The sequence below is a fragment of the Xenopus laevis genome, chromosome 5L (assembly GCF_017654675.1).
Source record: "Xenopus laevis strain J_2021 chromosome 5L, Xenopus_laevis_v10.1, whole genome shotgun sequence".
Classification (NCBI taxonomy): domain Eukaryota; kingdom Metazoa; phylum Chordata; class Amphibia; order Anura; family Pipidae; genus Xenopus; species Xenopus laevis.
Window position 1 is genome coordinate 80736323 of NC_054379.1, and position 10374 is coordinate 80746696.

Consider the following 10374-nt stretch of genomic DNA (forward strand, 5'->3'; position numbering starts at 1 on the left):
TAAGACACTCTAAGTCACGGTACAACTTTTAATAAGCTCATATGCTTTGTTATTTTGGCTGACTCATATTCATGAAAACCACATGTAATATATTATACCTATAATATCTTGCATTTTTGGATGATGTTTATAGAAGTATAACTGTATTGGTGTAAATGATGTCATGAAGCCTACCTGGTCTGGGTTAATCAACACAGGCATATATTATTTTTGAAGAATGGATACATTTTTGTGTCGGGAGAATAAAAATTGACTGGTTTACAATTTGGAGGGAATAACATATCTTTAATATGCTTGGGTAATGTGATTATTTGAGAGAAAAGCATTTCTGTCAAGTGTGTAATCAAACTATCATCCAGGAGAAGCAGGAGCTTTATTGCTGGGAAAAGAGGAGATAGATTTTAAGCTTTAGTAGGGATCTAATTGGCTATGTGATCTGAGTATTTATAATGTTTTTTTTGCATGTTTTGGTTTACTTGTTGTATCGTAGATGCTTTTTTGTAGTGGGTTTCCTTTAGTTGAAATAGTTTTTTTCCGTTTCATCTGACTTTCATCTAGACTAGAGAATTATTCCCTGTGGTAGTGTGGCCTTATGGCTACGATCTAGTTCATAAAGGTTATGAGGACAATCCAAATCAAAATGAAGCAGATATTGACTGACATATCGTAATCCAAGATAAATAGTAAGTGTATTAACCTTCAAGTATTTTATTAAGTCATTTTCACCCAAGAAAGGGGGTAAGGTGGCAGTTCAGCATCCAGTATATACAGATATATATATATATATATCAGGTATTCAGGTAAGGGTTAGATATATTTTGTGCATAACATTTTGTGTTTTCTTTCATTTAAAGGAACAGTTCAGTGTGAAAATAAAAACTGTGTAAATAGATAGGCTGTGCAAAATAAAAAATGTTTATAAGTTAATTAGCCAAAAATGTAATGTATAAAGGCTGGAGTGACTGGATGTCTAAAATAATAGCCAGAGCACTACTTCCTGCTTTTCAGCTCTCTAACTCTGAGTTGGTCAGCGACTTGAAGGGGAGCCACATGGTACATAACTGTTCAGTGAGTTTGTAATTGATCCTCAGCATTCAGCTCAGATTCAAAAGCAACAGATATGACTCATGTGCCTCCCCCAAGTCTCTGATTGGTTACTGCCTGGTAACCAGGGTAACCAGTCAGTGTAAACCAAGAGAGCTGAAAAGCAGGAAGTAGTGTTCTGGCTATTATGTTACACATCCAGTCACTCCAGCCTTTATACATTACATTTTTGCTTAATTTACTATATTAGAAACATTTTTTATTTTGCACAGCCTATCTATTTACCCAGTTTTTATTTTTACACTGAACAATTCCTTTAAGAGTCTTGCTGTTTAGTGTTAGCTTCTGTAAGGCAGGGCTTTAACTTACTATATTTAAAGAAAAAGTGCATAAACACTAAAAGATCCTAGTTGTGGACACTACAAAGAATGAAAATGTCAGTGGGCTTTTTTGGTATTGAAGTGGATACATTTCTACAATTTATTCTCTATTTCTGGGGTGAGTAACAAGTATAGGGTTCAGTTTTTAAGGAATGTTCCTTGTGGGTTTTTTCTTTTTTGCTATATGGTATCTTAAGGTATCAGTGGAGAGGCAGAAGAAGAAGAGCAGCAGAAGGAGGTACTGTCCTCACAGGCAAGATGATTGTCCTCAGTACACTCATGTGCTTAAATTGATTAGACATTTCCAAAATCAATTTAATTGTCTTCACTGACTAAGTTGGCTTCTATTACCTGGAGAATACTCCCTTGTTTAAATGAGCCTCTTCATGCAATAACTCCAGGAATTTGACAAGGATTCGTAGTCAGCAAAGCCATCCACAATGTTCAGCTTTCTTTACTAAAAGATCTCTGTTATACTCAAACAATAAATTCATAGGTTATGCTTATCAGTCTGTACAGAAGCTTAAGCCTGAGAAGAGAAAAATAAGGAAATATAACCGGTTGCCCTCAACCCGAGCACAAGAACAAAGAAAGAAAGAAAAAATGGTTAGTTGCAATAATAGTGAGGCATAGTAGTGGAGAGGTCAGACAATTTCCCATGAGATAAACACCAGGGCTACGACAACTCAAAGGGGCAAAGTTATTTGTTTTTAACATAACATACAAATGATTAATGATTCTGTTATGTTTGCAATTCAAATGTCTTTCTTTCTTTTTATCTAATCAGAATTTTTAAAGTATTGGAGACACAAAAAGATGTGAATTACTTTATTCACAAACTAACTCTTAACAAATATTTTATCTCCGATTATGTACAGTAAATACAAGGGGATATAGAATCTTTATCAAAAGAAGATTTGTCCAAGAATTAACCAGCAGCTTTGATGGAACTTAAGGATGTCCATCTTTAAAGGGATTCCATGGTGATTTTTGTTGTATAATTTTTATTACCAAATTACACTGTGTACTGTAATTCATTCTACCATTTAAAATTGTATTCTTGAACCAATAAATTTATTTTTTTCAGCAATATACTGGTTGGTAGGCAGCCATCTCAAGTCATTGTGCCTCATCATGTGCATTCAGAAAGAACCTTTACTATGATTGCAGCACTGAGAGTGGCAGTAAACGTGGGGGAGGAAAGGATGCTTGTAGAGCAACTACTGGCAGGGGCCAGTGTAGCGGGGGTGGAGAAGGGACAGATGAGGTTAATAAGGGAGACATGTGTGTGCCAGTCAAGAGGGGAAGTAGGGGATGGAAGGGTAGGGGGGGCTGGTCCACAGCTGGTCCAAAGCAACAGATTTGCCATTTTAGTTGAAGATGCTGGGGAGGAATGAGCTAAACTGGTGTGTTTTGATCAGGCTGACTCTCAGAGCATACTGGGAGGCAGTGTCTCTAATATGGGCAGTGGGGGAGTGCAAGGAAGGAAAGGCAGGTTTTAGTTATAGGGGGTTCAATTATTAGAACGGTAGCAGCAGAATGTTCAGCATGAAGGTTCCTTATGACCCTATCTGTCATAAGGAACCTTCATCCCAAACGCTCTGCTGCTTGCCTGGTGCTAGGGTTTGGCATGTGGTGGAATGAGTGGACAGATTATTGGGTTGGGCTGGGGAAGACCCAGCAGTCTTGCTACACATAGGTACCAATGACAAAGTTAGAGGAGGGGGAAGTCCTCCAGAATGATTTTAAAAAATCTAGGTGAAAAAATGAGGGTGAGGACTTCCAAGGTAATTTTCTCAGAGATATTACCTGTGCCATGAGCAATGTTACGAAGACAGAAGCAGCTTAGGGGAATTAATGCGTGGCTGGGAGATTGGTGTAAGGAGGAAGGCTTTGGGTTTTTGGAGATCTGGGCAGTTTTCTTAATCAACTACAGACTCTTTGCAGGAATAGGCTGTACATAAATATGATGGTGCAGCTACTTTGCGAGAGAAGATGGCTAGAAGGTTGGAGAAGATGTTAAACTATGTGTGGGGGAGAGGGTGCAGTAAAGGATTCATTGGAAGAGAGGTTAGATGAGGTAGTGGTCTTAGAAAGGGAAAATGGGGGAGGAGATTTGGTCGGGTGTTAAAGACAGGGAGGACCACATGTCATATACTGTATATGCAATATGGTACCAGTATTAAATGTATGTTTGCAAATGCAAGCCTTATGGGTGGAGCTCCTCAATGATTGAGTATGTTAAATAGATGTATAGATATGAGTGAATTTGGTGGCAACACAATTTACTTTTTGGATCTGGAGTTCATTGGCATTGGAAATAAAAGTGATACAACCGTTTATAGAAGAAGGAAGACATTTCTGCTGGTCTAGCTTTGTCAAGCTCTTAGCATTTGGTCCTTCCCCTTTCTAGATGTTTCCTGTGGACGGTTCCAACCATAGGGGCTGCTGCCACCCACTGACCTAAATAAATATCATTAACAAAACACAATAAAATTAAATTTCGCATCCTTGAAAGAGTATGTGACTTTTGAATGATAATCAACTATAAATTATACTAAGACCTCATGCCCGGAACGCAGCACCGGAGCCCTGTAGGACTTACTAGAAGGCACAATGCTCAACTACTTAATCACTTAATCACTTTAATTTTAATATAGAAGCATGTTGCTCTATTGTGCCTTCTGTGATTTCATTCCATGTTCCCTTTACTGTCCACAATAAAAGCAGATCTGATGCCTGGGGCTGAGGGCACTGCAGTGTGAACAAGAAAACTTGTAGTTATTCAGAAAGGATCTTGTTCTTGAAGATGTGCATGCAGTCGGACTGGCCCACTGGGATACCAGGAAAAGTCCCAGTGGGCCAAGGTGTCAGTGGGCCCTCAGGCTGCTAGACATTTCTATGAGAACAAAGAGGCTAAATAATGGAATAAAGAGTATATAAAGAGTATGTAAAGAAAAGAGACTAGGAGAATAGAGGTTGTGTGAGGAGAGGAAGAATAATAGTAAATTGGTGGGCCCCTGGTCAATAGTTTTTGGGTGGGCCCCTGGTGTCCCAGTCCGACACTGTGTGCATGAGAGTGAGGGTGCTGATGGGGCTATTTGCATGTGTGTAGCGTAGGGCTTGTGGTAAATTGTAAGGCACAATTGATGCCACCATGTTTTGCCACACCTCTTCACTTAATTTTTTCAGGATCTCTTAAGGTCTTGTATTGTAAAATTGGCAAATTGCTAATATTGTGCCACTCTTCAAAAAGGGATACTGTTTTCAGCCGGAAAACTACAGGACTGTAAGTTTGACATCAGTGGTAGGAAAGCTTTAAGAAAGGGTAATTAGGGATGGGATATTTGAATAAATTGCAAATTACAATACAATAAAGTTGTGACAACATATTTTTATGCATTATAGATATTGCCAAACTAATATAGTTGCCTCCTATTAGGAGGTGAGTAAAAACCTAGTTTTTGTAGTGGCAGTAAATATGATCTACTAAGACCTTTCTAAAGCATTTGGTACAGGACCAAACAGAGGGTTACTGATTAAATTAAGGAATATTGGCCTGGGATATAATATTTGTACTTGGAGAGTAGGGATGCACCGAATCCACTATTTTGGATTCAGCCGAACCCCCGAATCCTTCATGAAAGATTCGGCCGAATACCGAACCGAATCCTGGATTTGGTGCATCCCTATTGGAGAGAGAACTGGATGAAGGATACATTATACAGAGTGATAATAAATGGAACGTTAGAGGACATTAAACAAAGATGGTGGGGGATTGTTTACCATAGAAAGATCAATGATTGACCAGAGCTCACCCAACCAAGACTTGAGGAACTGAACTTCCATTTGAAGCAACGTAGGTGGTTCTTCAACATAAAGGCAGTGAGGTTGTGAAATGCACTGCCGGGTGATGTTATGATGGCAGATTCTTATAATGCCTTTTTAAGAGTGGCTTGGATGATTTTTATGCATTATAGATATTGCCAAACTAATATAGTTGCCTCCTATTAGGAGGTGAGTAAAAACCTAGTTTTTGTAGTGGCAGTAAATATGATCTACTAAGACCTTTCTAAAGCATTTGGTACAGGACCAAACAGAGGGTTACTGATTAAATTAAGGAATATTGGCCTGGGATATAATATTTGTACTTGGAGAGTAGGGATGCACCGAATCCACTATTTTGGATTCAGCCGAACCCCCGAATCCTTCATGAAAGATTCGGCCGAATACCGAACCGAATCCTGGATTTGGTGCATCCCTATTGGAGAGAGAACTGGATGAAGGATACATTATACAGAGTGATAATAAATGGAACGTTAGAGGACATTAAACAAAGATGGTGGGGGATTGTTTACCATAGAAAGATCAATGATTGACCAGAGCTCACCCAACCAAGACTTGAGGAACTGAACTTCCATTTGAAGCAACGTAGGTGGTTCTTCAACATAAAGGCAGTGAGGTTGTGAAATGCACTGCCGGGTGATGTTATGATGGCAGATTCTTATAATGCCTTTTTAAGAGTGGCTTGGATGATTTTTTGGACAAGAATAATTTTAAGATCTACAGTTAGCTAGTGCAGGTAAAGGTATATATAGTGAATAAAGTACCCCCTCTGGTAAAATATAAGGATATTATAAGTTACCGAGGAGTTGATTTATTATAATAAGTGAATCATGCTCATAGCTCTTGTGCACATACATATATAGGTACTTGTGCTCCGGCCTCGTGCTTATATGGTCATGGAACTCCTCGGTGACTTATAATATCCTTATATTTTACAATAGGGGGTACTTTATTCACTATATATACATTGCATATTTTGGTATCTTAATGTCCTTAAAGGGATACTGTCATGGGAAAAAAAATTTTTTCAAAATGAATCAGTTAATAGTGCTGCTCCAGCAGAATTCTCCACTGAAATCCATTTCTCAAAAGAGCAAACAGATTTTTTTATATTCAATTTTGAAATCTGACATGGGGCTAAACATTTTGTCAATTTCCCAGCTGCCCCTGGTCATGTGACTTGTGCCTGCACTTTAGGAGAGAAATGCTTTCTGGCAGGCTGCTGTTTTTCCTTCTCAATGTAACTGAATGTGTCTCAGTGAGACATGGGTTTTTACTATTGAGTGTTGTTCGTAGATCTACCAGGCAGCTGTTATCTTGTGTTAGGGAGCTGTTATCTGGTTACCTTCCCATTGTTCTTTTGTTTGGCTGCTGGGGGGGGGGAAAGGGAGGGGGTGATATCACTCCAACTTGCAGTACAGCAGTAAAGAGTGATTGAAGTTTATCAGAGCACAAGTCACATGACCAGGGGCAGCTGGGAAATTGACAAAATGTCTAGCCCCATGTCAGATTTCAAAATTGAATATACAAAATCTGTTTGCTCTTTTGAGAAATGGATTTCAGTGCAGAATTCTGCTGGAGCAGCACTATTAACTGATTCATTTTGAAAATAATTTTTTTTCCCATGACAGTATCCCTTTAAATATATTGTTATGGTTGAGTGCAGGGGATATCTTGTATGTTCTTTGCATTCTACTTCCATACTTTTTAGTGCTACTAAATATGAAAACCTATAGCTTATGTACCTAATTATTTTGTAGATGACATGCAAAACAAGCTTTCTGAGGTTGGGACTTTCAGTTATTTCATGCTGAAAAAATACAAAGCCTGCATTTAGTCTTAAACTAGGAGGTCAAAGCCTGCCACCTAGTGGCAAAAAAAACACATATTTATAAAAAGAGAAAAACAAATCAGCAAAACAATTAGAGGGTGACATTCTATTAAAATTACACATTCGCAAGTAATTTTTATAAAGAGCTTGCAGGGTCACCATCAGAAAAGACAGGTTGTAGTCCAGTCAGGAAGCCTGTTACTACTGGGAGCCCTCATTCATTTTAATAATTTTAATTTTGAATAAAGCATCCCCCAGTAATGACAGAATCCTCATTTTAATGAGCCGGGAGAGACCTTTAAAACATTTTTAAAAACATCTTTACTTTTCTTTAAAACTCTAAGGTTTCTACCTTATTCTTGACTCCTCAGTTTGATTTCTGCTTCTGTCAAATTCTGTGGCTTTAGGATGGTTTGCTGGCAGTTGCCTTGGTTCATTATAAAGGTGCACCTGCCACCAAATATTCTGATATTTGATGTAACCAGCTGATTATTTAAGTGGTTTAAGAAGCTGCTTTTTGAAAAGAAGGTTGGGAGTTTAATTCCTGCTTCTTCCCACATGTTTCTTTTTCTGGTGCTTAGATTTTAATTGCCTTGGTGCTCCATGAAGTAGCATCAGCTAGCAAAATAGCCTAACCCATGCATTAAACATCTATCATGTAGTGGTTTAGTTTTACATTACTATACTGCTTAATTCTGGCAGTTTTACTCATCTGCATAACCCTATGCTCTATTCTGCTATATACACCACTATATTGCAGCCTTTTGTAAACTGCTTAATTCTTGTAATTGTATTTTAGCTTGTATCTGTCACCCTAATAATTCTCATTTGTTAGGCCCACTTTCATTTAGTACTTGTGATCTTAAACTCACATTTGTGTCTCCTTCCTCGGTGAGCAAGAAATATTTTTTTACAGCCCTAAAACTTGGTTCTAGTGTTTTTGGACCACTCTGTTGTTTCCTACACAGCCTGCATACTTTGATCATTCATTTGTTGATTCATTAGTCAATCAGGGTCTGGGTTTCCCAGTCAGCTGCATATAAAATCAGGCCCGGCATAGGGGATGGCACTCATGTCAGGGGTACAGCACTAGAACATTTTCTAAGTGCTAATATTTCACAAGTGCTAGGAAATGGCCAGGCCCGGATTTGCCCCCAAAGTCCGGGCCTAGGATGGCAGAATTTTAAGAGTGGCATGCCGACGAGATAAGTCTTGTGCATGCGTGCACACATATAAAGGGGGGAGGCTAAAGTGGAAAAAAGGGGCAACAAGAGATCCCACCCTAGGGACACCCTATATATAAATCCGGGAATGGAGATAAAACAGTAAAACAAGGCAATGGACCTATTGCGCAATATTGTCAAAGTCCATACATTTCTTTCACCTGCTACAGCTCAGATGATCATGGATGCTCTCATCCTATCCTGCTACTAACTGGCCTCCCCATCTCTCCCCTCTACTGCCTGTATTAAATACTGCTGCCAGAATTGTCCTCCTCTCATCAAAGAGCCCCCCCTCCTGCTGAAGTCCTTATCATGGCTTACAAACTCCTCCTCATAATCTTCAAAACCTTCTGTTCATCTGCACCTAACTACATCTCATCTCTTGTCTCCTCTAAGAGCAACCACTTGGTTGCACCCGCCCCACCACACTAATACTGGTGTATCCAGCCTTAAACCCTTCTGTCTTGCTGCTCCATATATTTGGAATGCCATGCCTGAATTCCTCTGGAGAGAATCTTCCCTCCGTCTCTTCAGAACTGAACTTAAACACTACCTCTTGGAGCACTCACATAACACCTGCACTGGGAACTGGCACTTATACTGCAGTGTCACTTACTGTTACCTACAACACTTAATGGCCTTCTATTTATGTCTATAGGTTACCCACCACTTAGATCTATGGGGCTTGTCTCATTGACACTAAGCACTTAATCGTTATTGCAACTGTACTTTATATTTATTTGTACTGTATTTTGTACTTATTTGTATTTATTATTGTAATGACCCCCTGTTTGTTCTACTAATTTATTGTTATGCAGTAAAGTGCTTTGCTCTCAAGTAGCACTATACAAATAAAAATATACATCCATACATACAAAATTCAGGAATGCAATTGTCAGGGCTCTTTAAATACTACATTGAGTGCACAATGGATATTTTTAGTTAAAGTATTCATCAATGTTAACGCATGAGATGGATCATGTGCTGCTGACAGAGTGAGAGTGTAGTAAAATTCTAGTGTAACTTTCCAGTGAGCTGTCCAGACAGGCAATTCATTACTGAGAGTGAGGTTACCACATGTCTCTGGAATACAGATATATTTAGAACACACTCACGCCATCAGGGTTCTGCAATGTTCCATATAACAGGGATTCCCAAAAGGGAACCTGCAGTGCCCTCAATGTGCAGAGCAGCCAGAAACTTAGAAAATATGTCCAATACTGAGAGGAGAGGTTGTTTAATCCGATGTTTAATCAGCCATAAAACAGACCTACTATTCCCAAATGCTCATGGAATTAAAACCAATGCAGGCCCAGATGATATGGGAAAGGGTTTAATTTTCACATTGATCCTTGTTTTTAACATAAATTAAATGCAGTTGTGCAAATTATGGTATTACTAGTCAAACCAGTAACTGTGATGCTTAATGCCAATGTTATTAATATGGATTATGGAAAACAGATAAAGGTAGGAAGGCTGATGGCAAGCATAGGTGTACATATCACATACATGGACTTTCCAGACATGAAAATCTAGTAATGGTATACACACACACACACACACACAAAATACTGATACCAAATAATACTGATATACATAGTATAGCACTTGACACTGAGTGTGCACAACATTTGGCAGTTGTTTTCATCTTCTGTGTCCCAAGCACCTAGTGCACCAGGCTACATTGGACTTGGGGCCCACCAGGGCTGCCACATCAGGGGCCTATACACACACCCCCCAAAATGTGTAATTGGGTATTATGGTGAAGAGTAAGTGTACTATGTAAGCATGAAGAACTTTCAGCTACAGAAAAAAAATTGTAGTACAGGTATTAGATCCCTTTATCCCATTATCCTGAAAATTCTGAATTATAGGAATCTCCCAGTCTCTCCCATTTGTAAGCAAATCATTCTAATTTTTAAACTTAATTTCCTTTTCTGTGTAATAAAAAAACAGTACCGTGTAATTGATTGCAACTGAGATGCTTGAATCCATGTTGATGGTAAAACAATTCTACTGGGATTATTATTTTAGCAGACTTAAATGAGTT